We start from the raw sequence: 5,157 nt of genomic DNA, 5'->3' as shown, positions 1-5,157 counted from the left end.
CTGCAACTAAAAATTTTTTTTAAAAAAGGTATTCTGCATTTTCATTCTATGTAATTATTTTTATTTTAATAATAGTGATCTTTTCTAAGTTGTATTGCATCATCAGTAATTTTGACTTTATTGATAAAATTAGCAGGCTTGATTAGGAACTTAGCTACTATTTTTTTTAATTAGTTTCTGTTAGTAATAAGTAAATTCTGAGTTATTAGAAGTGACACAAATTTTTAAACATAAAACCCCTTTAGTAAGTTGAAGCTTTAGTTTTTTTTTAAAAAAAATTTGTGTAAATATTTCCTACAGTTAGTGTCATAGGAAGGCCAATCTGTTAATTGCATGTAAATATAAATTTAGTTTCTTCCTCATAGATTGGGTGATGTTTATTTTAGGGAAAATTTCATCATAAGAAGGTTATAACTAAAATGGTGTTTTTCAAAAACCATTTTGAAGGGATTATTCCTGAGGGGTGATGCACACATATGTCAACCCCCCACCCCATATTGTCTTCAGATGGTGTTTGGAAGTGGTGAGCTTGTTAGCTCCCCTGGGAGGTTAACAGATTACATTAGAATATTTAGAACTTTAAATGGCTCTACAGAAAATGAGCCTTCAACACCAGGCTGAACACAGTCTTCTCCAGATTTTAAAACATTTCTCCACTGACTGTACTCTCAGCATCCCGACTTTACAATATCCTGGCTTACATCTAGGGCGTATTCTCTACAGTGTTATCAGGTTTTATCAAGCAGGTTGTCCCTCTTCATTCTGCAGCTAAACCACAGAGAGATTCCTTGCCAAAAATCCCAAGAGAAATGGAAAGGATTCTCATGTTTCTCCTCTTTTCCCCTCAAATGCCTTTGTTTTACTCAGTTTTAACTTTAGTTGGAAAACCAGGATATGTTCTGGGTCAGTCATTACACAGGTTTTCTTTGACCTTGTGTTCCCTCAAGCCCCAGTTTCCATACCCCTCCCTCACTCTCTCTTGCCCAGTCCCTTGCCTCCTTAGGACCCCTGGCTGATAGCACTGGGCCCTCGAGAGTCCACAGGGCCTTTCTCTGTGGGATCTATTATATAAATGGGGGCTTTCATCCTCTCATCCACTCCATTAAAACTTCCATTTTCTGGGTACAGTTGTTAGGGGAAAATCATTTTCACAATTTCACATAGTGAAAGACAGCATAGCCTAATGCATTTTTTCCCGCTTTAGAATTTTAGCATTTTTTTTTTTCAGTAGAGAATGAGGTTTCCAAGTATAGAATTAGAGCGGCTAAAGTAGTCAAGTTCACCTCATCAGGAAAGGCAGGAGGTATTTTCCAGATTCCATGATTCAGACCACCTAGGAGTGATAGCTAATCTTGTCTGAGTTGGGTACTGGGCTCGGCATGGTTCCAGTGACGTTTTCTGGCTTGGACCACAGGACCTAATTCCAGTAGCACATTTCCAGTTACACTTGGAGTATCTAGAACGGGGGTTGGAAACTATGGCCCAAAGCCTGTTTTTAGAAAACCCATGAACCAAGAATACTATTTAAATTCTTAATGTAGTAAATTTCAAAAAAATAATAATATTTTGCAACAGATGAAAACTACAGAAAATTTATATCTCAGTGCCCATAAATAAAGCTTTATTAGAACCCAGTTACTGTTATTTGTTTACACGCTGCCTATGGCAGAGCTTGTGCCTTAAGAGCAGAGTTGAGTAGTAGTGACACAGACCATATGGCCTGCCAAGCTTAAAATACTTGCAATCTGGCCCTTTATAGAACAAGTTGGCATACGCTAACCTAGAAGACAGGAAACACATAAATGGAGCTGCAGGGGCACCTTGCCACCTCCTGTTCTAGAATAAAATGGTGTGTCTCCTATATTCACATTTATTCTATATGTAAAACTACCGGGAAAAGCTATTTTTTTTATTCGTTTCTTGAAGCTCTAAAATTTCTTTCTTACATTGCCAAAATAATCCTTGTTTCTTGTGACAAATAAGAGTAAAGAGATGTTTTTAAGGGAAAAAAAAAACCTTTCTAAACTTATAAAATCCTGCTATGAGAAATAAGCAATGGTAGGCATTCTTTGACTTGTTTTGCACTTCATCAAACAGAAAGAAGCATGTATGGAAATGAGGTATTGTGTGTGTTTGTTTTAAGAAGCACTCATTGGTTATGAATCTGTACCCTACAGAGTAGTCCTTAATAGTTATATATGAACCATCTCTTGACTATTCCTACTAGCTTCAGGAATAGTCAAGAGATGGTTCATATATATATATATTTATATATATATATATATATATATATATATATATATATATATATATATATATACACACACACACACACACACATATACATACATACTAGCTTCAGGCTTGGGTATACCAAATTCATGCAGCCATTCACTTTTGGATATATACACGCTTTTTTTTCCCCCCTGTTAGTCTTCTAATCCAGCAGTGGTAATCCTTACATAAGTGCAGCAATGAGTCCCAAATGAATTGCTAGGTTGAGAGGTTTGTGCAATTATTATCATTACTATTATTTACAAAAAAGCTACTTCTCTTTTTATTAATACAAAGAAATACAAGGCAAAAGGTAAACACTCTTTTAAGAATAACTAAAAGTTAAATACATTTCATAACATTTTCTTTTTTTAAGAAGGATTCAGTATTATAGAGATGCCAAATATCTCTATTTATATTAATTGTAAATTGTGTGACCTTCTTTGATTTATGTGATATTATCTGCCGTGAATTTAACCTTGTTTAAAACTATTATTGTCATTCTAATGTACTAGTATTATTTTGCCAGATTTAATGTTTTATCCTTTTAATCTCTCAGAGGAACTTAAGTTTTGTTATGTCATTTATATTAAATATATAGCTAAAATTTTAGTTTATTCAACAAATTTGCCTACCATTTAAAATTACCAACAAAACATATATAACTGTAACTATTTTTTTTGCTTTTTTATTTTTTAATTTTTAAAATATTTTAGTTTGTTATATATGACAAGAGAATGCATTACAATTCATATTAAACATATAGAGACAATTTTTCATATCTCTGGTTGTACATAAAGTAGATCTCACATCCTTTGTGTCTTTATACATGTACTTAGGGTAATGATGACCACCACATTCCACTCTCTTTTCTACCCCTACATCCCCTCCCTTCCACTCCCTCCCCTTTTCCCCTTGGCCCTACCTAGAGTTCATTTAATCCTCTCCCCAGCCCCCGCAGCATATTATGAATGAGCATCTTTTAATCAGAGAAATTATTCAGCATTTGATTTTTGGGGATTGGCTAATTTCCAATATTCTTAGCTTTATATTCTCCAGCTCCATCCATTTACCTGCAAATGCCATGAATTTATTCCATTTAATCCCGAGTAGTATTCCATTGTGTATATATACCGCATTTTCTTTATCCATTCATCTACTGAAGGGCATCTAGGTTGCTTCCACAGTGTAGCTATTGTGAATTGTGATACTATAAACATTGATGTGGCTGTGTCCCTGTAGTATGCTGTTTTTAAGTCCTTTGGGATTTTAGGATTGGGATAGCTGGGGCAAATTGTGGTTCCATTCCAAGTTTTCCAAGGATTCTCCATACTGCTTTCCTTATTGGCTGCACCAATTTGCAGTCCCACCAGCAATGTATGAATGTGCCTTTGCCCCCCACATCCTCACCAACACTTATTGTTGTTTGTCTTCATGATAGCTGCCATTTGACTGGAGTGAGATGAAATCTTAGAGTAGTTTTGATTTGCATTTCTTTAATTATTAGAGATGTTGAACATTTTTTTTTTTTGTATATTTGTTGATTGATTGTATATCTTCTTCTGAGAAGTGTCTGTTCAGGTCCTTAGACCATTTATTGATTGGGTTATTTGTTTTTTTGGTGTTAAGATTTTTGAGCTCTTTATATATTCAAGAGATTAGTGCTCTATCTGACGTGCCTGTGGTAAGAATTTGTTCCCAATTAGTAGTCTCTCTATTTACCTCACCGATTGTTTCTTTTGCTGAGAAGAAACTTTTTAGTTTGAATCCATCTCACTTAATGATTCTTGATATTAATTCTTTTGCTATAGGGGTCTTATTAAGGAAGTGGGGACCTAATCTGACATGATGGAGATTTGGGCCTACATTTTCTTCTAATAGACTCAGTGTCTCTGGTTTAATTCCTAAGTCCTTGATCCACTTTGAGTTGAGTTTTGTGCATGGTGATAAACAGGGGTTTAGTTTCATTTTTTTCTTTTTTTTTTTTTTTGCATATGGATTTCCAATTTCCCCAGCACCATTTGTTGAAGAGGCTATCTTTTCTTTCTTCATTATCTGATTGATGTTCTTTCTTCCAAGTGATCTAGTCTGTTGGTTATGCTTTGTATTGAGTTTTTATTTGGTTTATTGTATCCTTCATTTCAAGGATTTCTGATTTTTTGTTTCAGAGTCTCTATCTCTCTCTTGAAGCAATCTTTTGCTACCTGTATTTGCTCTCTTTCTCTTTGTTGGAGTGATCAATTTTTGCCTGTATTTGTTCATTTAGGTCATTCTTTAATTCACAGATCATTTTAATTATGAACCTTCTGAACTCCTTCTCTGACATTTCATCAACTTTGCTGTGCATGGGTTCTGTTATTGTAGTATCCTGGTTTGTTTGGGGCACTTTCCTCCCTTGTTTTTTCATGTTGTCTATGTGTCTTCCTTTCTTACAGTGTGGATCTGAGCTATTGAAGTTTCTACCCTATATTCTTCTAGTACCCAGGCAGATTGTCTGTACCTCACCTTCATATTGGGCTTCCAGACCTTGCTGGTGTCCCTCAGTATATGCTACTGCAACTAAAGTTGGTGGCAGCAATAGCCAAGGTAACTTGAGATAATAGTGGAGGTGCCCCAAGATGGATGCAGCATCTTACAGAGATGGGGCTGAAAGGGTGGGCCTTACACTGTCTTTGGGATGCCTGCTCTGAGATGCAGCTGTTTCTAGGCCGTGTCTGTTGTCAAAAGGTAGGGGTTACTGTGTGGGGAAAGCTATGGGGATGTTTGCAGTGTCCCAAGATGGATGTGGGTAAGGCTTGGGCTCCCAGCTAGGGAGTGGTGAACTCGAACCTACCCTGAGCCTGGGTCCCTTGTAGGTAGGTGTGGGCAGACCTGGGCCGGGCC

This window comes from Spermophilus citellus (genome assembly GCF_964194105.1).
Source record: "Spermophilus citellus genome assembly, chromosome: 5".
NCBI lineage: Eukaryota > Metazoa > Chordata > Mammalia > Rodentia > Sciuridae > Spermophilus > Spermophilus citellus.
Note: the sequence above shows the minus strand (reverse complement) of the source record.